This window comes from Equus asinus, chromosome 14 (genome assembly GCF_041296235.1).
Source record: "Equus asinus isolate D_3611 breed Donkey chromosome 14, EquAss-T2T_v2, whole genome shotgun sequence".
Lineage (NCBI taxonomy): Eukaryota > Metazoa > Chordata > Mammalia > Perissodactyla > Equidae > Equus > Equus asinus.
The window spans coordinates 18,290,526-18,315,331 of record NC_091803.1 but is presented as its reverse complement, the minus strand read 5'-3'; the positions used below and the strand labels follow the sequence as shown (position 1 = coordinate 18,315,331).

The 24,806-nt window shown below is 49.2% G+C and overlaps 1 pseudogene; it reads right to left on the bottom strand.

The window, feature by feature from the left end:
- Window positions 1-18,734: 18,734 nt before the first annotated feature.
- Window positions 18,735-19,623, bottom strand: LOC106840991 (olfactory receptor 5T3-like; annotated as a pseudogene).
- Between the last annotated feature and the right edge of the window lie 5,183 nt (window positions 19,624-24,806).

Genomic DNA, 24,806 nt, shown 5'->3' with positions numbered 1-24,806 from the left:
ACTGCGGGACATGTCGGAACAACCACAAGGATACTCTGGAACCACCCACCAGAGATGGCTGAATCAGGTCCCGGCAGGCCGAAAGGACCTGCTGGACATGCTGGAACCACCTGTGGAAACGCCAGAATCGGGTTGGTGGTTTTGGCGTGTCCAGGCGGTGGTTCCAGCGTGTCTGGCAGGTTTTTCCAGGACCTGGTTCCGGCATACGCGGCAGGTGATTTTGGCGTGTCCAACAGGTTGTTTTGGTGTGTCGGGCAGGTGGTTCCGGTTTGGCCAGCAGGTAGTTCTGTCGTATCCAGCACCTGGTTCTGGCATATCTGACAGGTGGTTGCATGGTGTCTGGCACCTGGTTCCACTAAATCTGACAGGTGGTTCTGGCGTGGTCGGAAGGTGGTTCAGTCGTATCCAGTGGGTGATTCCGGTGCTTCCCCAAGGTGGCTCCAGCATGTCCAGCAGGTGCTTCCAGCATGCCTGGGACCTGTTTCTGGTGTCTCTGGCGGGTCGTTCCAGAGTGTCCAGGTGGTGGTTCCAATGTTTCCGGCAGTTAGTTCCAGCATGTAAGGCAGGTAGTTCAGGCATTTCCGGTGGATGGTTCCAGTATATCCGGCAGGTAGTTCCAGTATGTCCGGCTGGTTGTTCAGGCGTGTCTGTCAGCTGGTCCACCTGCATCCGGCACCTGGTCCAGGCATATCCATCCCGTGGTACAGGTATTTCTGAAACGTGGTCCTGACGTGTCTGAATGGTGGTTTGGGTGTGTTCAGTAGCTGCTACAGGCCTCTCTGGGAGGTGCTTTGGTGGTCCAGGTGTGTCTGTCAAGTGGTTCCGGCATGTCCAGGGTGTCCTTCCAGTATGTCTGGCCTGTGGTTCCGGCATGCCGAGCAGGTGGTTGCAGCGTCTGGCACCTGGTTCCGGCATGTTCAGCAGGTGGTTCCAGCATGTCCACCACATGGTTCCTTCGAATCCAGAAGGTGGTTGGGGCGTGTCCACCAGGTGGTTCAGTCGTGCCCAGCAGGTGTTTCAGGCCTGTCTGGAAGGTGGTTCCAGCGTATCTGGCATGTGGTTCTGGAGTGTCTGTCAGGTGGTTCAGGCATTTCTGGCAGGTGTTTCAGTCTTGTCTGGCAGGTTGTTCAGTTTTCTCCAACAAGTGGTTATGGCATGTCCAGCCAGTGGTACCAGGGTGTCACTCAGGTAGTTCCTGCGTGACAGGCAGGAGGTTCCTGTGTGTCTGGCATGAGTTTCCGGTATGTCTGGAAGGTGGTTCCGATGTGTCTAGTGGGGGCTTCCAGCGTGTCTGGCAGTTGCTTCCCTCACGTCCAGTGGGTGATTCCGGCATTCCGGCAGGTGGCTACAGCATGTCCAGGACCTGATTCTGTCATGTCCAGTTGGTGCTATCAGCTTGTCCAGTTGGTGGTTCTGGTGTGTCTGGCAGTGGGTTCCTGCATTCTGGTGGGTAATTCCAGCATGTCCAGCAGATTGTCCCGGCCTGTCCGGAAATTGCTTCTGGCGTATCCAGGACCTGGTTCCAGCATATCTGGCAGGTGGTTACGGCTTGTCTGGCAGGTGGCTCCTGTGTGTCTGGCGTGTGGTTCTGGTACATTCAGAACATGGGTCTGGCGTGTCCTGTGGCTGCTTCCGGCATGTCCAGTAGTTGGTTCTGGCGTGTGTGGCTGGTGGTTCTGGAGTGTCTGAGTGTTGGTTCCCGTGTGTCCGGGGGGTGGTTCTGGCATGTCTGTTGGGTTGTTCCATCGTATAAGGGGCCTGGTTCTGACGTATCTGTCAGGTGATTTCTGCATGTGCGGCAGGTGGTTCCGGCAAGTCAAGCCTGTGGTTCCAGCGTGTTTGGCAGGTGGTTCAGACCTGTCTGGAAGGTGATTCCTGCAAGTCCAGCATCTGGTTCTGGCATATCTGACAGGTGGTTCCGGCATGCCTGGAATGTGGTTCCAGAGTGTCTGTCAAGTGGTTTAGGCATATCCGGCAGGTGGTTCAGTCTTGTCCAGCAGGTGGTTCAGTTTTTCTGGTGGGTGGTTCTGGCATGTCTGGTCAGTGGTACTGACGTGTCATTGAGTTGGTTCCAGCATGTCCGTAGGTGGTTAAGGCATGTCCAGCACCTGGTTCAGGCATATCTGACTGGTGGTTCTGGCATGCCCGGTATGTGGTTTCAGAGTATCCGTCAAGTGGTTCAGGGATATCTGGTAGGTGGTACAGTTTTGTCTGGCAGGTGGTTCTGGCATGTCCAGCCAGTGGTACTCGCTTGTCATTCAGGTGGTTCCAGCATGTCAGGGAGGGGGTTACTGTGTGTCTGGCATGAGTTTCTGGTATGTCCAGAATGTGGTTCCGACGTGTCCAGTGGGTGCTTCCAGGGTGTCCGGCAGTTGGTTCCCACATGTCCAGCAGGTGATTCTGGCGTGTCCAGGACCTGATTCTGTTGTGTTGGGTTGGTGGTTCCGGGATGTCTGGCAGGTTTTTCTGGCCTGTCTGGAAGTTGGTTCTGGTGAGTCTGGGACCTGGTTCCGGCGTATCCAACAGGTGATTTCGGCCTGTCAGGCAGTTAGTTCTGGCATGTCTGACAGGTGGCTCTGTCTTGTCTGGCAGGTGGTTCTGGAATGTCTGGCACCTGGTTCTGGCATATCTGACAGGTCCTTCCGGCATGTCCGGGACGTGGTCCTGTCATCTCCGGTGCATGGTTCCAGAGTGTCTGGGTGGTTTTTCTGACGTTCTGGCAGTTGGTTCCAGTGTGCCAGGCAACCGGTTCAGGCATTTCTAGTGGATGGTACCGGTATGTCTGGCAGCTAGTTCTGTCGTGTCCGACAGGTTGTTCAGGCGTGTCTGTCAGCTGGTCCACATGCATCCAGCACATGTCCAGGCATGGCTGTCCCATGGTCCAGACATTTCTGACCATGGTTCTGATGTGTCCGAAGTGTGGTTTGTGCATGTCCAGCATCTGATTCAGGCCTCTCCGGGAGGTGTTTTGGGGGTGTCCAGAAGGTTGTCCAGGTGTGTCCAGTAAGTGTTTCTGGCGTGTCTGGCGTGTCCTTCAAGTATGTCTGGCCTGTGGTTCTGGCATGTCCAGAAGGTGGTTCCAGTGTGTCCAACACCTGGCTCTAGCGTGTTCGGCAGGTGCTTCCAGCATGTCCAATAAATGGTTCTGGTGCGTCCTGAAGGTGGTGATGGCATGTCGGGAAGGGGGTTCAGGCTTGTTTGGCAGGTGGTTCAGTCATTTCCAGCACTTGGTTCCAGCATGTGCGAGATCTGTTTGTGGAATATCCAGCAGGTGGCCCCAGTGTTTCCAGCAGGTGGTTCATTATGTCCAGCACCTGGTTTCAGTGTGTGTAACACCTGTTTCTGGCATAGCCGGCTGGTTGTTCTGGTGATTCTGGCAGGTGGTTCACGCAAGTCTGGCAGGTGGTTCAAGCATGTTCAGCAGCTGTTCTAGCATGTTGGTCACCTGGTTCTGCTGCTCCGGGCATGTGGTTCCGGAATGTCCATAAATTGGTTCAGGCTGGTCCAGCAGGTGGTTCAGGCTAGTCCGAAAGAGGCTCCATGCTTGCCTGGCACCTGGTTCCAGCCTGTGCTGTTCCTGTTTCTGGAGTATCCAGCAGATGCTTCCGGCGTGTCCAGGAGGTGCTTCCGACGTGTTCAGCAGATGGTTTCAGTGTATCCAAAAGGTGATTTGGATGTGTCCAGCAGGTGTTTCCGGAGTGTCTGGGACTTGGGTCTGGCATATTCAGCAGGTGGTTTCAGTGTATCCAGCAGGTGGTTCTGGCATATCCAACACGTGGTTCTGGCATATCCAACATGTGGTTCCAGTGTGTCTGGCAGATGGTTCATGCGTGTCTGGCATGTGATTCTGGTACGTTCAGAAGGTGGTTCTGGCCTGTTCATTTGGTGCTTTTGGTGTGTCTTAGTGGTGGTTCTAGTGTGTCCGGTGGATGGTTTCAGCATGTCTGGTGGGTTGTTCTGGCGTATAAGTGGCCTGGTTCCAGCGAGTCTAGCTGGTGGTTCTGGGATGTCCTGCAGGTGGTTCAGGTGTGTCTGGCAGGTGGTTCAGACTTGTCTGGCAGGTGGTTCAGTTTTGTCTGGCAGGTGGTTCCAGCATGTCTGGCCAGTGGTACCAGCGTGTCATTCAGGTGGTTCCAGCATGTCAGGCAGGGATTTCCTGTGTGTCTGGCATGAGTTTCTGGTATGTCCGGAAGGTGGTTCCCATGTGTCCAGTGGGTGCTTCTGGCATGTCCGGCAGTTGGTTCTGCATGTCCAGTGGGTGATTCGGCATGTCTGGGACCTGATTCCATCATCTTGAGTTGGTGGTTTCGGCATTTCCAGGTGGTGGTTCCAGCATGTCCTGCAGGTATTTCCGGCCCGTCCAGAAGATAGTTCTGGCATATTCTGGACCTGCTTACCGCATGTCCAGCGGGTGGTTCACGCAAGTCTGGCAGGTTGTTCAGGTGTGTCCATCTGGTGGTTCTGGCTCGTCCGGCACCTGGGTCCAGCATATCTAACTGGTAGTGCTTGCATGTCCAGCGAGTGATTCTGGCATGTCCAGCAGCTGGCTGCAGCATGTGCAGGACCTGATTCCGCCATGTCAGGTTGGTGGTTTCGGCATGTCTGGGTGGTGGTTCTGGCCTGTCTGGCAGGTTTTTCTGGTCTGTCTGGAAGTTGTTTCTGGTGTATCCAGGCACCTGATTCTGGCGTATCTGGCAGGTGATTTTGGTGTGTCAGGCAGGTTGTTCTGGTGTGTCTGGCAGGTGGTTCCGGCTTTTCTGGCAGGTCATTCTGGCATCTCTGGCACCTGGTTCTGCGTATCCAGCAGGTGGTTTCATGGTATCTGGCACCTTGTTCCCCGGTATCCAACATGTGCTTCCGGCATGTCTGGCAGGTGATGCTGGGGTGTCAGGCAGGTGGTTCTGGTGTGTCTGGCCGGTGGTTCAGCCATGTTTGGCAGGTGGATCAGTGCAGTCCAGCTGACACATCAGTCATCTCTGGCGGTTGGTTGCAGAATATCCGGGGGTGTTTCTGGCCTGGACAGAAGGTGGTCCCATCATGTCGGGCAGGTGATTCTTGCGTGTCCATCACATGGATCTGGCCTGTCCGGAAGGTGGTTCTTTTGTGTCCATAAAGTCATTCAGGCTGGTCCATAAGGTGATTCTGGTTTCTCTGGTAGGTGGCTCTGGTGTGTCTGGCACCTGGTTCTGGTGTATCTGCCAGGTGGTTTCATGGTGTATGACACCTGTTTCAGTCGTATCTGACAGGTGGATCTGGCGTTTCTGGCATGTGGATCCGGGGTGTCAGGCAGGAGGTTCCGGTGTGTCCAGCTGGTGGTTCAGCCATGTTTGGCGGGTGGATCAGTGCAGTCCAGCAGGTGGATCAGTCGTGTCTGGCGGTTGGTTGCAGCATATCCAGGGTGGTTCCAGCGTGTACAGAAGGTGGTTCCATAGTGTCTGGCTGGTGGTTCTGGCATGTCAGTCAAGTGGTTCCGGGGTGTCCGGAAGGTGGTTCCATCGTGTCTGGTGGGTGATTCTGCTAGCTCACACAGGTGGTTCCAGTGTGTCCAGCAGGTGCTTCCAGCATTTCCAGGACCTGATTCTGGCTTCTCCAGCAGCTGGTTCCAGAGTGTCTGGGTGGTAGTTCCAACATGTCTGGCAGTTGGTTCCAGCATGTCAGGCAATTGGTTCAGGCGTTTCTGGTGGATGGTTCCGGTGTGTCCAGTGGGTAGTTCCGGCGTGTCCGGCATGTTGTTCAGGCATGTCTGTCAGTTGGTCCAACTGCATCCGGCATATGGGCCAGGCATGGCACTTCTTTGGTCCAGATATTTCTGAAGAGTGATTCTGACATGTCTGAAAGGTGATTTGGGTGTGTCTGGCAGCTGATTCAGGCCTCTCTGGGCAGGGTTTGGGGGTGTCTGGCAGGTGGTCCAGGTTGGTCTGGCAAGTGGTTCCAGTGTGTCCGGTGTGTCCTTCCAGTATGTCTGGCCTGTGGTTCCAGCATGTCCAGCAGGCAATTCTGGTGTGTCCAGCACCTGGCTCTGGCATGTTCAGCAGGTGATTCTGGCATGTCCAACAGATGGCTCTGGTGAATCCTGAATGTGGTCACAGTGTGTCCAGCCAGTGGTTCAGTCGTGCCCAGCAGGTGGTTCAGGCTGGTCAGGCAGGTGGTTCAGTTGTGTTCAGCACCTGGTTCCAGCATGTCCGATACTGTTTTTGGTGTATCAGGCAGGTGGTTCCAGCATGTCCAGTAGATGGTTCATGCAAGTCTGGCAGGTGGCTCAGGCATGTCCAGCAGGTGGTTCTGGCGTGTTGGGCACCTGGTTCCAGTGTGCCTGGCATGTGGTTCCGGAATGTCTGTAAAGTGGTTCAGGCTGGTCCAGCAGGTGGTTCAAGCTAGTCCGGCAGCTGCTTCAGGCTTGACTGGCACCTGGTTCCAGCCTGTGCTGGACGCATTTCTGGTGTATCTGGCAGATGCTTCTGGCGTGTCCGGGAATGGTTCCGGCATGTCCAAGACATGGTTTTGGCATATCTGACAGGTGATTTGGATGTGTCTGGCAGGTGTTTCCCCCGTGTCTGGCACTTGGTTCTGGCACATTCGGCAGGTTTGTTCAGTGTATCTGGCAGCTGGTTCCAGCATATCCAACAAGTGGTTCCAGCGTGTCTGGTAGGTGGTTCCTGTGTGTCTGGCATGTGGTTCTGGTACATTCGAAAGGTGGTTCTAGTGTGTTTGGTGGGTGCTTCCAGTGTGTCCAGCATTTGGTTCTGGCATGTCTGAGTGGTGCTTCCAGAGCGTCCGGTGGCTGGTACCGGCATGTCTGGTGGGTTGTTTAGGCAGATAAGTGGCCTGGTTCCAGCATATCTGGCAGGTGATGTCGGCGTATCTGGCAGGTGGTTCAGCTTTGTCTGTCAGGTGGTTCCGGGATGTCCTGCCAGTGGAACCACGTGTCATTCAGGTAGTTCCAGTGTGTCTGGCATGAGTCTCTGGTATGTCTGCAAGGTGGCTCTGACGTGTCTGTTGGGTGCTTCCAGGGTGTCAGGCAGTTGGTTCCCACATGTCCAGCGGGTCATTATGGTGTGTCCAGCAGTGGCTATGGTTTGTCCGGGATCTGATTCGGTCATGTCAGGTTGGTCGTTTTGGCGTGTCCAGGTGGTGGTTCTGGCATGTCTGGCAGGTTTTTCCAACCTGTCTGGAAATTGGTTCTGGCATATCTGGGACCTGGTTCTGGCGTATCTGGCAGGTGATTTCAGCATGTCCAGCATGTTGTTCCAGCCTGTCTGGCAGGTGTTTCTGGTGTCTCCTGAAGGTGGTTCTAGTGTGTCCGAGACCTGGTTCTGGCATATCCAGCAGGTGATTTCACTGTGTCCGGCAACTGGTTCTGCTGTATATGACAGGTGCTTTAGCTTGTCTGAATGTCAGGCAGGGGGTTCCTGTGTTTCTTGCATGAGTTTCTGGTATGTCCATAAGGTTGTTCTGGCGTGTCATCTGGGTGCTTCTGGCATGTCTGGCAGTTGGTTCTCACATTTCCAGCGGGTGAGCCTGGCATGTCTGGCAGGTGGCTATGGCGTGTCTGGGACCTGATTCCGTCAGGACCTGTTGGTGGGTTTGACGTGTACAGGTGGTGGTTCCATCGTCTCTGGCAGGTGGTTCTGGCATGTCAGTCAGTTGGTTCCGTCATGTCCTGCAGGTGCTTCCAGCATGTCCTGGACCTGATTCTCGCATCTCTGTTGGGTGGTTCCGGAGTGTCTGGATGGTGGTTCCGACGTCTCTGGTAGTTGGTTCCAGTGTGTCAGACAGGTGGTTCATGCATGTCCAGTGGATGATTCTGGCATCTGCAACAGATGGTTCTGGTGCGTTCGGAAGGTGGTTTCGGCATGTCTGGCAGGTGGTTCAGGCCTCTCCAACAGATTGTTCACTCTTATCCTGCAGGTCACTCAGTAGTGTGGGGCACCTGGTTCCAGTGTGTGCTGCATCTATTTCTGATGTATCTGGCAGGTGATGCAGTTATATCTGGCAGATGGTTCCAGAGTATCATGCAGGTGATTTCGACGTGTCCGGTGGGTTGTTCCGGTGTGTCTGACACCTGGTTCTGGTGTGTCCGGCAGGTGTGTCTGGTGTCTGCGAATGAGGCACCTTGTTCTGGCGTATCCAACAGGTGGTTCCAGCATGTCTGGTAGGCGGTTCCAGAGTGTCCAGCACATGATTCCAGTGTATCCGGGAGGTATTTTGACATGTCCAGCAGGTGGTTTTAGCATCTCCAGCACCTGGTTTTGTTGTATCCAACAGTCGATTATGGAGTGTCTGGCATGTGGTTCCGGTGTGTGTGGCTGGTGGTTCCAGTGTATCAGTCACTTGGTTCTGGCATGTCTTGGAGGTGGTTCAGTCATGTCCGGTACCTGGTTTTGTGTGTGCAACACCTGTTTCTGGAGTATCTGTCAGGTGGTTCTGGTGCGTCTGGCAGGCGGTTCAGGCATGTCCAGCAGGTGGTTCTGGCATGTCAGGCACCTGATTCTGGCATGTCCGGCAGGTGGTTCCGGACCATCCAGCAGGAGGTTGCGCCGTGTCCCCTACCTGATTCCGGGGTGTGTGGCAGGTGGTTCTGGTGTGTCTTAGTGGTGGTTCCAGAGTGTCTGGCGGGTGGTTCCAGCATGTGTGGTGGCTTGTTCCAGCATTTAAGGAGCTTGGTTCTGGGGTATCCAGCAGGCAATTTTGGCTTGTCTGGCAGGTGGTTCCAGCGAGTCAAGCAGGTGGTTCTGGTGAGTCAAGCAGTTGGCTCTGGCATGTCCGGCAGATGGCTCATGCATGTCCAGCAGGTGGTTCAGGCCTGTCTGGAAGGTGGTGCTGGCATGTCTGGCACCAGGTTTGGGCATATCTGACAGGTGGTTCCGGCATGTCCAGAAGGTGGTTCTGTTGTGTCCAGCGGGTGGTTCTGGCATGCCCAGGACATGGTTCCATCATGTGCGGCAGTTGATTCTGGTGTGTCCAGCGGGTAGTTCAGCTGTGTTTGGCAGGTGGATAAGTGGTGTCTGGCTTGTGGATCAATCTGTCCTGCTTGTGGTTACTGTGTGTCTGCGGCATGGTTCCTGCATGTCAGAAAGGTGGTTCTGTTGTCTCAGGAAACTGGTTCTGGCATGTCCATCAGGTGGTTCTGGCATGTCTGGTGGGTTGTTCAGGCATGCCCGTCAGCTGGTGCAGGTGCTTCCAGCACCTGGTACAGGCATAGCCGTCCCGTGGTCCAGGCATTTCTGAAACGTGTTTCTGACATGTCAGAATGGTGGTTTGGGTGTGTCCAGAGGGGGCTCGGGCATGTCTGGCAGGTTCTTCGGGCATTTGCAGCAGGTGGTCCAGGTGTGTCGGGTGGGTGGCTCCAGCGTGTCTATCACGACCTTCCTGCATATCTGGTCTGTGGATCTGGCTTGTCTGGCTGGTGGTTAAGGGTTGTCCAGCGGGTGGTTCCATCGTGTCCAGTGGGTGGTTCTGGCGAGCCCAGCATCTGGTTCTGGCATATGTGGCAGGTGGATCCTGCGTGCCAGGCAGGTGGTTCTGGATTGTCCCTCCAGTGTTTAAGGCATACCCAGCAGGAGGTTCCGTCTTGTCCAGCAGGTGGTTCCAGCATGTCCAGCATGTGGCTAGAACAAAACCGGAAGGTGGTTCTGTCATGTCCACTGGGCAGTTCTGGAATTACCAGTGGATCATTTCGTTATGTCCGGCAGATATTTCTGACATGTCCAGCAGATTGTTGAGGTGTGTCCGTTAGGTAGGCCAGGTGCACCTGGCATGTGTTCCAGGCATGGCCATCCAATGGTCCAGGCATTTCTGAAACGTCATTCTGACATGTCCAAAAGGTGATTTGGGTGTGTCAGGTGGGTGGTTCAGGAGTGTCCAGCACCTGGTTCTGATGTACCTGACAGGTGGTTCTGGCGTCCGGCACCTGATTCCAGCCTATCCAGCATGTGGTTTCAGAGTATCAGGCACCAGGTTCCGGTGTGTGCTGCAACTGTTTCTAGTATATCCAGCAGGTGGTTCCGGGATGTACGACAGCTGATTCTGGCGTGTCTGGAACATGGTTTGGGCATATCTGGCCGCTAATTTTGAAGTGTCCACCAGGTGGTTCTGGTGTGTCCAGCACCTGGTTCCACCGTATCCAGCATGTAGTTTCAGTGAATCAAGCACCTGGTTCCAGCATATCTGACAGGTGTTTCCAGCATGACTGAAATGTGGTTCTGGCATGTCCGGCATGTAGTTCTGATGTGTCATTCAGGTGGCTCTGGCATGTTCGGCAGGTGGTTCTGGCGGGTCCTGCAGGTGGCTCCAGCGTGTCTAGTGGGTGGATGAAGTGTGTCTGCCTTGTGATTGAGACATGTATGGCAAGTTGTTCAGTCTAGTCTGGGAGCTTTTTCAGGCTTGTCTGGCAGCTGGTTCTGGTGTTCCTGCCACCTGGTTCCAGTTATATGGGCAGGTGGTGCCAGCGTACCCTACAGGTGGTTCCTGCGTGTCTGGTGTGTGATTTCTGCGTGTCATTCAGGTGGTTCCGGCGTGTCAGTCAGGTGGTTCTGGCGTGTCCAGAATGTGCTTTCATCATGTCCAGCAAGTGGTTCCAGCGTGTCTGAGGAGTGGTTCTGGCATATCCAGAATGAGGTTCTGTTGTTCGACAGGTGGCTCCGGTGTGTCAGGCATGTGGTTCCGTCGTGTCTAGAAGGTGGTTCAGGTGTGTCCAGCAGGTGGTTCAAGTCTTTCCAGAAGGTGGTTCTGGTGTGTCCATCACCTGGTTTGGACATATTTGACAGGTGGTTCTGGCGTGCCCAGCCTGTGTTTCAGAAGTGTCCGTCAAGTGGTTCAGACATATCCGGCAGGTGGTTCAGTTTTATGTGGCAGGTGGTTCCAGGATGTCCGGCCACTGGTACCGGTGTGTCATTCAGGTGGTTCCAGCATGTCAGGTAGGGTGTTCCTGTGTGTCTGGCATGAGTTTCCGGTATGTCCACAAGGTGGTTCCAACATGTCCAGTGGGTGCTTCCAGGGTGTCTGGCAGTTGGTTCCCGCATGTCTGGCTAGTGATTCCAGCGTGTCTGGCAGGTGGCTATGGCATGTCCGGGACCTGATTCCATCGTGTCAGGTTGGTGGTTTCAGCCTGTACGGGAGGGTGTTCTGGTGTGTCTGGCATGTTTTTCCAGCCTGTCCAGAAGTTGGTTCTGGCATATCCAGGACCTGATTCTGGTGTATCTGGCAGGTCATTTTGGTGTGTCCGGCATGTTGTTCCAGTGTGCCTGGCAGCTGATTCTGGCTTTTCTGGCAGGTGGTTCTGGGGTGTCCAGCACCTGGTTCTGTGTATCCTGCAGGTGCTTTCACGGTATCTGGCACCTGGTTCTCCTGTATCTGACAGCTGGTTAGGGCATGTCTGGCAGGTGATTCCAGGGTGTCAGGCAGTTGGTTCTGGTGTGTCTGGCTGGTGGTTCAGCCATGTTTGGCAGGTGGATCAGTGCAGTCCAGCAGGTGGAACAGTCTTGTCCGGTGGTTGGTTGCAGGATATCCAGGGGTCATTCCAGCCTGTCCAGATGCTGTTTCTGTCATGTCCAGCTGGTGATTCCCTCGTGTCTGTCACATGGTTCCTGCATGTCTGGAAGGTGGTTCTGTCATGTCCATAAAGTGGTTCAGGCTGGCCCAGAAGCTGGTCAGTTCTGACTTCTGTGGCAGGTGGTTCTGGCATGTCTGACACCTGGTTTTGGCATATCTGCTGGGTGGTTTCACGGTGTCTGGCACCTGGTTCAACCCTATCCGACAGCTGGTTCTGGCATTTCTGCAGGTGGATCTGGGGTGTCAGGCAGGTGGTTCTGGCATGTCTGGGCAGTGGTTCAGCTGAGTTTGGAGGGTGGACCAGTGCTATCCTGCTGGTGGATCAGTCATGTCTGGTGGTTGGTTGCAGCATATCTGGGGTGGTTCCATTTTGTCTGGCAGGTGGTTCCAGCATGTCAGTCAGGTGGTTCCAGCGTGTGCAGCAGGTGGTTCACGCAAGTCTGGCAGGTGGTTCAGGCCTGTCCTGGAGGTGGTTCTGGTGTGTCTGGCACCTTGTTTCGGTGTGCCTGGCATGTGGTTCCAGGATTCTGTATAATGTTTCAAGTTGCTCCAGCAGGTGTTTCAGGCTTATCCAGCAGCTGCCTCAGGCATGTCTGGCACCTGGTTCTGGCCTGTGATGGACCTGTTTCTGGTGTATCCGGCAGATGGTTCTGGCATGCCTGGGAGGTGGTTCCAGCATGCCTGGCACATGGTTTTGGCATATCCAACAGGTGATTTGGATGCATCTGGCAATTGTTTCTGGTGTGTCCAGCACCAGGTTCTGGCATTTTTGGCAGGTGGCTTCAGTGTATCTGGCACCTGTTTATGGGGTATCCAACAGGTGGTTCCAGAGTGTCTGGCAAGTCATTTCTGTTTGTCTGGTATGGGTTCAGGTACATTCAGAAGGTGGTTCAGTTGTGTGCGGTGTTTGCTTCCAGCATTTAAGGCAGTTGGTCCGTGAGTGTCTGGTGGTTGATTCCTACGTGTCCAGCAGGTGGTCCCAGAGTGTCTGACAGGTGATTGCAACGTGTCCCGGACCTGATTCCAGCATGTGTGGAACATTGTTCTGGCATGTCTGATTGGTGCTTCCCTTATTTCTGGCAGTTGGTTCTGGAATGTCTGGTGGGTGGTTCTGGCGTATAAGGAGGCTGATTCTGGCATATCCAGCAGGCAATTTCGGCATGTCTCACAGGTTGTTCCAGTGAGTGAAGTAGGTGTTTCTGGGGAGTCAAGCAGGTGCTTCCAGCATGTTGGGCAGGTGGTTCAGGTGTGTCATGCGGGTGTTTCAGGCCTGTCTATATGGTGTTTCTGGCATGTCCAGTAGTTGGTTACAGCGTGTCAGGCAGGTGGTTCCGGCATTTCCAGTGGATGGTTCTGGTATGTCCATTGTGTAGTTCCAGCATGTCTGGATGATTGTTCAGATGTGTCTGTCAGTTGGTCCAGCTGCATCTGGTACATGGTCCAGGCATGGCTGTCCTGTGGTCTAGTCATTTCTGAAACATGGATCTGGCATGTCCAACACGTGGATTGGCATGTCCAGGCCTGATTCAGGCCTCTCCAGGAGGTGCTTTGGGGGTGTCCAGCAGGTGGTCCAGGTGTGTCTGGCAATATATTCTGGCATGCCTGGGGTGTCATACCAGTATGTCTGGCCTGTGGATCTGGCATTTCCAGCAGGCAGTTCCAGCGTATCCAACACCTGGCTCCAGTGTGTTCAGCATTTGGTTCTGCATGTCCACCAGAGGGTTCCAACATGTCCTGAAGGTGGTTACAGCATGTCTGGCAGGTGGTTCAGTCACGTCCAGCAGGCGGTTCAAGCTTCTCTGGCAGGTATTTCAGTTCTGTCCAGCACCTGGTTCCAGCATGTGTGACACCTGTTTCTGGCGTATCAGGCTGGTGGCTCCATCATGTCTGGCAAGTGGTTCACAGAATTCTGGCAGGTGGTTCAGGCATGTCCAGCAGGTGGGACTGGCGTGTCGGGCATCTGGTTCCAGCATGCCAGGCATGTGGCTCTGGAATGTCAGACTAAATGTCGGACATGCCAGAACCACCTTCTGCACATGCCTGAACCACCTGCCGGACACACTGCAACCACCTGTTTGACTCGCTAGAACCCCCTGATGGAGATGCTGAAATCACCTGACTGATGCACCAGAACCACTGGTCGGATATGGCAGAACCAGGTGCTGGACACTATGAAACCATCTACAGGATACTCCAGAACAAGGTGCTGGACACTATGAAACCATCTACAGGATACTCCAGAACAAGGTGCTGGACACACCAGAACCACCTGCCATACATGACGGAATCACATACCAGACAAAACTGAACCACCTGCCAGACAAGACTGAACCACCTGCCGAATACATGTGAACCACTTGATGGACACTCTGGAACCATATGCCGGGCACACCGGTACCACCTGTCAGATATGCCAGAACCAGGTGCCAGACTTACTGCAACCATCTGCTTGACTTTCCAGAACACCTGATGGACATGCCAAAATTACCTGCTGGATACACCAGAACCAGGTCCTGCATACCTGATGAAAGGCCGGAAAAAGCTACCGGACACACCAGAACTGCCACCCGGCCACACAAAAACCACCAACCTGACAGGACAGAATCACGTCCCGGACACACCAGAATCACCCCCCAGACATGCAGGAACCAACTGCCGGAAACCCCAGAAGCACCCACAGGACATGTCAGAACCATCTTCCGGATGTACCGGAAACTCATGCCAGACACACAAGAACCCCCTGCCTGACACGCTGGAACCACCTGAATGACACACCGGTACCACTGGCAGGACATGCCAGTATCACCTCCCAGACAAAGCTGAACCACCTGCCAGAAAAGACTGAACCACCTGCTGGATATGCGTGAACCACTTGACAGACAATCTGGAACCACATGCAAGGCATGCCAGAATCACATGTCAGTTATTCCAGAACCAGGTGCTGGACACACCTAAACCACCTTCTGGACATGCCTGAACCACCTGCCAGACAGGCCGATACCACCTGTTTGACTCCCTGGAACCACCTACTTGACACATCAAAATCACCATCCAGATATGTCGGAACCAGGCCCCTTAAACACCAGAACAATCTGACAGATGTGCCGGAACTACTCGCTGGACACACTGCAACCACCACTCTGACATGCCAGAACCACCCACTGATATGCTGGAACCAACTGCCAGACATGCTGGAAGCACCCACTGGACATGCTGGAATGATCTTCCGAATGTAACAGAACCACATGCCAGACACACCTGAACCACCTGCCAGACATGCCAGAACCACCTTTTGGATATAGAGAACCAGGTGGCTGATACACTGAAACTACATGCTGAATATGCCAGAACCAGGTGCTGGACACATGGACACCACCTTCAGGACAGGCCTGAAACACCTGCCAGACACGCCAGAACCACCTGTTGGACATGCTGGAACCAGGTGCCAGATGCACCAATACCGCCTGCCAAATACATCAGAACCAGGTGCCAGACATGGCAGAGACACCTGCCAGACACATCAAAATCACCTGTCGGATATGCCAAACCATGTGCTGGACACACCGGAACCACCTCCCGGACACAATGGAACCATCTGCTGGATATGCCAGAAACAGGTCCAGCACAGGCTGGAACCAGGTGCTGGACAAGCCTGAAGCAGCTGCTGGACTAGTGTGAACCACCTACTGGACCAGCCTGAACCACATTACGGACATTCTGGAGCAACATGACAGACATGCCGGAACCACCTGCTGGTCACGCGGGAACCACAAGCCAAACATACTGGAAGGTCATGCCTGACATGCCGGAACCACTTGCCAGAGATACCTGGAACACTTGCTGGACACCCCCAAAGCACCTCCCAGAGAGGCCTGAATCAGATCCCAGACACACCCAAACTACCTTTCGGACATGTCGGAACCACATTTCAGAAATGCCTGGACAACGGGACGACCATGCCAGGACCATGTGCCAGATGCAACTGGACCAGCTGACAGACATGCCTGAACAATGTGCCAGACATGCTGGAACCACCTTCTTGACATGCTGCAACCAACTGCCAGACAGGACTGAACCACCTGCTGGATAGCACTGATCCGCTTGCCAAACACGGCTGAAAGACTGGCTGGACATGCCAGAACCATGTGCCTGACACTCCGGAACCAACTGCCATACGTGCTGGAATCACCCACCAAACAGGCAGGAACCAACTTCCAATACCCTGGAAGCACCCACTGGACACGTCAGAACCACCTTTCGGACATACCAGAAACTCATTCCAGACATAAAGGAACCCCCTGCCTAACACGCTGGAACCACCTGAATGAAACGCCGGTACCACTGGCTGTACATGCCAAAATCAGCTGCAAGACAAAACTGAACCATCTGCATGACAAAACTGAACCACATGCTGGATACACCTGAACCACTTGACAGACACTCCAGAACCACATGCTGGGCATGCTGGAACCACCTATCACATATGCCAGAACCAGGTGCCAGACACGCTGGAACAACCTTCCAGGCAGGCCTGAACCACCTGCCAGACCTGCATGAACCACCAGCTGGACATGCCCACCACCTGTCGGATACACCAGAAACAGGTGTCGCACATGCAGAAACAAGTTGCCGGACATGACTGAACCACCGGCTGGACACGGTGGAGCCACATGCAGGATATGCCAGAAACAGGTGTCACAGATGCCAGAACCAGGTGCTGGACACAACTGAACCATCTGCCGAACAAGACTGAACCACCTGCTGGACATGACTGAACAACCTGCAGGACATGCCATAACCACCTTCAGGACAACTGGAACCATCTGATGGACATGCTGGAACAACCTGCCAAACACGCTGGATCCAGGTGCTGGACATGCCAGAACCACCTGCTGGACATGCTGGAACCACAGACCAGACATACTGGAAGGACATGCTGGAAATGCCAGAACCACTTGCCAGACACACCCGGACCACCTGCGGGACACCCCAAAAGCACCTCTTGCAGAGGCCTGAATCAGATGCTGGACATACCCAAACCAAACTTCGGACACATCAGAAACATGTTTCAGAAATGCCTAGACCACGGGACGACCATGCCTGGACCATGTGCCAGATGCACCTGGACCAGCAGACAGACATACCTGAACAACCTGCTGGACATGCTGTAACTACCTGCCCAACATACCAGAACCGTGTACCCCAAATGCCGGAACCACCTTCCTGACCCACTGGAACCAACAGCAGATACGTCGGAAGCACCACCTGGACACGGGGGCCACTCACTGGAGATGCCAGAATCAGGTCCCAGACATGCCAGAAGCACCTGCCAGACACACTGGAACAACCTGTGGGAACTGCCAGAATCTCCCACCATACACGACAGAACCACCCTCCAGAAACACCAGAACCACCTGACTGACACACCAGAACCACCTCCTGGACTCACTGGAATCATCTGCCAGACATCCCAGAAACAGATCCAGCACAGGCTGGAACCAGGAGCAGGACAAGCCTGAAGCAGGTGCCAGACAAGCCTGAACAACCTGCTGGACCAGCCTGAACCACTTTCGGGACATTCTGGAACCACATGTCGGGCACACCGGAACCAAGTGCCCAACATGCCAGAACCACCTGCTGGACATGCCTGAACCACTGGCCAGAATTGCGTAAACCACCTGCTGGACATGCCAGAAGCACCTGCAGGATACACAAGAAACAGATGTCACACACACTGAAACCTTGCACTGCACACGACTGAACCACCTGCCAGACAAGCTTAAACCACCTGCCGAATATGCCAGAAGCAGGTGTCCCACATGCCAAACCAGGTCTGTTGGAAACAGGGCTGAATATGTACATAGTAGAGGCTTTCTCTGTACCTTGGTTCTTGGGCCTGGACACTGAGGAGAGGTGGCATCTTCAAGGGCATCACAGAGGGCTTAGGGTCAAAAGAAATACAGAGCCCAAGCTGAGTCAGGACCAGACTTGTAGTGAAACCCATAAAGATGCTGGGGCTCAATTGTGAAAAGAGCCCAATCTGCCAGCCAGCTGTGCTTCCTTCTCTGAATTGTGCTTGAGTTTTCTCATTCTTGAGTTTAAGTATAATCTTGATAAATGCTAATGTCTAGTCTCCGTATTCTGTGAGGAATTAAAGAACAGCTTCGATGTCCATGATCTGGATGAAATAGTAAAAGCAGGAGAAATGCACCCTCAAAACAGTGTGGTAATGACTCCAGGAATTTCAACCCATTCTCTGTGGTCCCCAAACCACAGGCTGGGATTAGATTGCTGCCAATGCATGGATCTAAGGGTGGAGCAGAGCGCTGGGAACTGGAGTCAGATGCCAGTGACCCCATGGAGAGTGGAGTGAATTGTGCAAGCTGTGGGTTTGTTATTGGTTGGTTGGTACTTGCTCAAGCAAGTCAGATATAATTAAAGTTACTTTTGATTGCAACTGTGGGAGCCTATCCAACTTGAGTGATGTGGAGATGAAAGATAATACTTACAATTTAACACTTACAATATATGCCAGTGTGTGTGTGTAAATAAACCAGTATTTATATGTTGAGGTCTTAACTCCTACTACCTCAGAATGTAACTCTATGTGGAGATAATGTGAGGAGGTAATTATCTCAAAATTAGAATTTATGGTGGGCCTTAATCCAATATGACTGTTGACCTTATAAGAAGAAGAGGGAAGGATATAGACACTCAAGGAGAAAGATCATGTGAAAACAGAAGGAGAGGATGACTATCTGCAAGTCAAGGAGAGAGAGGCCTCAGACAAAAGCAACCATGCCAGCATCTTGCCCTCCAACACCTAACAACCAGATGAGTGGGAAAACAAATTTCTGTTGTTTAGCAATCCAGTTTTTGGTACTCTATTAAGGCAGTCGTAGCAAAATAATGCAACCAGTATCAGCATATATATGTATATACATACGGATATATGTCTGTGTGTTTATATATAAATAAACTTAAAAGCAGATGGATGACGATTTTCTGCATGTATAAAAACTCCATAGGTAGTGAGTTGACTATGATCTTTATTTAAAAATTTCTGAGAAGAGAGGAGCACTACTGCCTAAAAAAATACACTTTTATCATAAATTTTTGCTATGAAGACAATGAACATTAATCTTAATTGATTTCAATTTAATGGTTTGTGGGAAGAGTATACTTTATTGACAAACCAATTTTTCCCAAACCCTCTTTTCACTGCCTCTTGTACATCTTTCTTTATTCCTTAAACTGTAGATGATGGGATCCAACATGGGAATGGCAATGCTGTAAAATATTGACACTATTATATCCTGGCCCAAAGAGTAGCTGGAACTTGGTCTTACATAGATGAAGAAGATTGCTCCATAATAGTTGTCACTCCATTTAGGTGAGCGCTGCATGTAGAAAAGACTTTTCATCTCCCTTGAGCAGAATGTATCCTCAGAATGGCCAAAAGAATGAAATCATAGGCAATCAGGACAATCAGGAAAGTGACTATCTCAATAAATCCCATAAAGTAGAAGACTAGCAGATGGGTTTCTCATATGTCAGAACAAGAAAGGGCAAGGACAGGAGGGATGTCACAAAAGAAAAGTCTAATTTCATTGGACGAACAGAAGGATCGGCTACATGCAGCCCCTGTGTGCACTGAAGCATTGAAAATGCCACCCACACAGGAGGCAGTGATGAGCTACACATTGACCCTGACTGCCGTGTTAACTGAGCAGCAATCACATGCCGCTGCAGCCAAGAGAAAGCATTCTGTGGTCCCAAAAATAACATAGAAAATGTAGATATCCATGCTGCATATCTAAGGAATGAAATAGTTTTCTTCTCTAACAGGAAATTGATTAACATTTTGGGGGCAACAACTGAAGAATAGCATGACTCCAAGAATGGGCTATTACTCAGAAAAGAGTACATAGTGTTGTGAAGCCACGAACCCCCAATGACCAATACAACCAGTCCTAAATTTCCTATCAGAGAGAAAAGATAGATTTCCAGAAATAGCAAAAATTGGAAGACTTGCACTTCAAAATCACCTGTGTAGCCCATCAATATAAACATGGTAATTCAGTTGCATTCTTCACCTGGATTGTGTATGAATACACATCTGATGGCAATTCTGGCATTTCAGTTTTTATTTATATCTCCTAAATGCAATATTTTGGAAAATAGAACCCACCCAATTATATCCTCATGTTTGCTTCTGAGAAGGGCATATTGAAATGCTCATCAGTGAAGGCAGTGATGAAGAAGTTGGGTCCAATTTGATGCATTACCCTGTATAAATAAATTTTTTTAATTATTTAATTCATTTGTTGGCTAAATTCATCATGTTTTAAAAAGCCAATTGATTTGGTATAATTTTCAGTTTATTTTCTGTTAAATTTACTAACTCCTGTCTTCATATTATGTCATCTTACAATTCACAAAGACAAAGGAATATACACATTTTTCAATCCCAAAGCATTAAAATAGAAAGTACTACACATCTGAGTGCTAATTCTAGGTTTTTTACAGCATGCATGAGGTACATTTTCTTTGTTTTTTGTTTGTTTTTGAGGAAGATTAGCCCTGAGCTAACTGCTGCAATCCTCCTCTTTTTTGCGGAGGAAGACTGGCCCTGAGCTAACATCCGTGCTCATCTTCCTCTACTTTATACCTGGGACGCCTACCACAGCATGGCTTGCCAAGCGGTGCCATGTCCGCACCAGGGATCTGAACCGGTGAACCCGGGCCACCAAGGTGGAACGTGCGCACTTAACCGCTGTGCCACCAGGCTGGCCCATGAAGTGCATTTCCTTAATGTTCACAATTGGTAAAATAGGAGCAAGTATACTTACTCCACAAGATTGGGTTGAAATAAATTATAAAATCAATGTGAAATTTAATGTAAAATGTTCCCAGATGGCTAGAAAACGCAATGTTAGACTTACTTTTCAACTTGTATGGAGCAGGCATATCCTGATAAACCACCTCATGTCTTTTCTGGCTGTTTTCTCATTTTATTAGGACTTCTGTAACAGTGGTGAACAGAACAATAGATGTTATTCTGCAGGGGGATGCAACTTGTTTGCAAACAAAGATCATTGCCTTGTTCTTTTTTTTTAAACATTTTTTACTTTTCCTTTTTCTCCCTAAAGCCCCCAGTACATAATTGTACATTTTTAGTTGTGGATCCTTCTAGTTGTGGCATGTGGGATGCCGCATCAGCATGGCCTGGAGAGCAGTGCCATGTCTGCGCCCAGGATCCAAACTGGCAGAATACTGGGCTGCTGAAGCAGAGCGTGAGAACCTTTTTTTTTTTTTTTAAAGATTTTCATTGCTTTGTTTTGTTTTTCAATTTCCTTTCTTTGAAACACATAACACTAAATTATCCATTTTGTACTCCACAAGTTTGTTATACTGCTAATGTTTTTCAAATTTTAACCAAATACCAATGTAAAATTTTTCTCTATTCGTATACTTATTATCCCTGCAAAGTACTTGGATGTATTTTTAAGACCTATTTCTGTCAAAATAAATCATGACCATTCCTTTCATACATTATAGTTTCTTGATTACTATAATATAGGAATTTCTAAAATTACTATTAAATAAACATCACCTGATAACAGATAACATAATTGTTTATAGAGCCAATGCTAAAAGAAGAAAATCACTATTTAAACTCCAATGTCGTGTGTTATTTCTGATAAGTTTCCCTATGCCCTCAGACTGTTTCTCTTTCAGTGGAGCATGAAGGAGGGAGCGTGCATAACAAACAAACAAGCAAACAAAAAGGTAAAGAGTCACCTGTGTCCGGACTGAAAGCCTCCATCGTTGAAACAAATTAAATATTACATCTACCATATTTAGGAGCAAGATTTCAACATGTTGACTTGCGTGTTTCCCTCAGCTCATCGTAGACCAAAATATACTTAAAGGAGTGAAAAATCTGCCATTCACAGGGCCTGGCTGTGTCCACTGACCTACAGATGACTTCTATTCCTAACATGAAACACACCACATTTCTGTCATATTGAGAGAAGAGAACGAGCAAACTATCATTAGAAGGAAAACAGCCACATGTCTTATTTTCCCAGGAGGTCCTCCCAGATTTATGTGGAAGATTTTCCTAGTACATAGAGTAAATAGCTTTTTAAGTGTGGGGTTATGAAAAAATTGACCATTTAATCCTTACAGAATTCTAGAGCAAAAAAATAGAATTAAGCTAAATATTGACATCTGTGTTAATTTAGACAATTTTGCGTGTTATTCATGATAACTCACACATCCAACTGAATTATGATAAATTCTAGTTTAGTTTGAGTGGTTATATTAATAAAATAACTTATAAATCCTCAATTAATAACGTAAAAATGTATTAACGTTAGTTTAGGCATCACAGAAAATACATTTATCTTTCCAAATTTCCTCATTTTCTCTCTTTCTTCCCCCATTTTTCTCTCTCTTTCTCCCTCTCTCTTTCAAGAATACATAGATTACATACAAAAAGATTTATTAAATTGAGTCAGGGACCAAACAGGAATTAAGCAGATACTAAGAAGCACAGTGGAAAGAAATAAAATTATGAAAAATGTACCAATAGGTGGTCTACTGAAAAAATCCACTATAGGGGGCCGACCCTGTGGCCGAGTGGTTAAGTTCGCGTGCTCCGCTGCAGGCAGCCCAGGGTTTCATTGGTTCGAATCCTGGGCGTGGACATGGCACCGCTCATCAAACCACGCTGAGGCGGCGTCCCACATGCCACAACTGGAAGGACCCACAACTAAGAATATACAACTATGTACCGGGGGGCTTTGGGGAGAAAAAGGAAAAAAATAAAAATATTTTTTAAAAAATCCACTACAAAATACATGTACACACACAGGAGAAATTTTGACTCCATTACAGTTCTCACTTTTACTGAACTGACGTGTCCTAAACCAGGCAATTGTGAAAGGTCAAGACCATCACATTTGAACACTATAACTTTGCATTAAAATCTCAGATTTACCACTTTAAATAAAGAATAAAGTAATTTTATTCCTCCAAACCCAACAATAACTCATTGTCCAAATTTTCAGGCATATCTTTGACACTACATGAGCATGATGTGACTTCAGAGTGCTTATTTACGGGGTGCACTAAGATATGTTTTATTAAACTTAACACTATATGAAGGCTGATATATATGAAAAAACACATTAAAATTTTATTTAATGACAACAAAATAAATAGGGAGGTGCAACCTCAACTTTTCATTTAAGCACTGAGCAATGAACCAGCTCCAGACCAGGAGCTCAGTATTTTTTATTTTAGCTGTACACATGTTTGTTATATGGTACTCAATGTGCATTGAAATACCATTCTCATAAGATGAAGCCCAGGGAATCCCAATATTCAATGGTATCAGGCACCTTAAAAATGCATCTGTGTCATTACATTCTGACTTTGGGCATGTCAGTTAAATAATAATTTGTTTTCTTTAACTCCCCTGATAGTTTTGTCCATAACAACTTTGTCATAACCCGTGATATCACTGATTTTATCTGTATGGCAAGAAGGTGGTTTATGAATGAAGATATATTTTATTCCCGATCATGTCCCATTAGAGTAATTGTCCACTTCGCTGTAGGAAATTGAGGAAAGATAGACAAAAGGTATGGAGTTTATTTACTTCCTCCAAGATGTTCTTCAAACAAGCACTGCTATCAACCAATATTTAAGGAAATTAGAAGTGGTTATGTTTACATTTACTTGATTTAACTTTAAGAAATAGGTTAGAAACATGAAAAACATAGATCCAAAATTTTTAACAAAATATGATCATTCTGGAAAACTAAAATCTTATCAGTTCTTCAACCCTCATACATTCGAAAAACATAAATTACCAGACTTCCATGAGAACACTGCTGTAAGCACTAAGTTTGAGAAGAAGGAAAGCTAAGGCAGCAGCTACCACCTGCTAAGTGCCTATTGGAAGGGTAGAAATTCTGTGTACATTATCTTATGTTATCTAATCAGCAACTTGCGAACTATATCATTCAGCATCCATTAGTAGATGAGAAAACTGAGGACCAGCTAAGATGTATGAGTTGACAGGGCTCACGGAATAAGTTCTTATTAGAACCAGGATTCAGTGTAGGTTTCTCTGTTGCCACACATTAAGCTATTCCCACTTGACCATAGTGCAGTCTCATTGCGACATACCATAATTCTGGAACTGTTACCCCCTAGAAATAATGCAAAATAGCATCTTTGTGTATTTGAATTCTTTTATAAAGCCATCAAGTTTAAGTACTATGGTATTAAAACAAAACAAAATCTTGAAGTGATTTCTAGAGCAATTAACTAATGACATAAATTTAAAATTCATTTTTATCCTTCCATGAGAAAAAATTTATGATCCCCCCAATGGCATATACTCAATGGCTGCTTGATAGTTAATTTTATCTCCATTTAATAATTTTCTTAAATTTCAAAAATAGTCTTTTGTTTCTACTATCCTTATTCTGACTGTGATCTTCCACCAAAGAAGTTAAAGTAAATTTTTAATTTAGAGCTCTATTGACCTAAATGTTTTGAGATTCTTTCCTATGTGCCCTCTAATGTTCCCTGCATTTCCCTGATTCAATTTTGATTTTTTTATGAGGAAGATTGTCACTGAGCTAACATCTGTGCCAATCCTCCTCTATTTTATGTGGGATGCTGCCACAGTGTGGCTTGATGAGCAGTGCTATGTCTGCACCCAGGATCCAAACCTGCAAACCTCAGGCTGCTGAACTGGAGTGCATGAATTTAACCACTATGCCACTGGGCTGGCCCCTCATTTTTTTTTTATTGAGTTCATAATAACTTACAACATTGTAAAATTTCAGTTGTACATTCTTACTTGTCCATCACCACATAGGTGCCCACTTTCACCCCCTGTGCCTTCCCCCCAGTGCCCTCCCCCTGGTAACCACTGAACTGTTCTCTTTGTCTGTGTGTTTGTTTATCTTTCACATATGAGTGAAATAATCGAGTGTTTATCTTTCTCTGTCTGGCTTATTTCACTTAACATAATACCCTCCATGTCCATCCATGTTGTCGCAAATGGGACAATTTTGTCTTTTTTTATGTCTGAGTAGTATTTCATTGCATATATATATATATATATATATATATATATATATAGCACATCTTCATCCAATCATCAGTCGATGGGCACTTGGGTTGCTTCCATATCTTGGCTATTGTGAAGAATGCTGCAATGAACATAG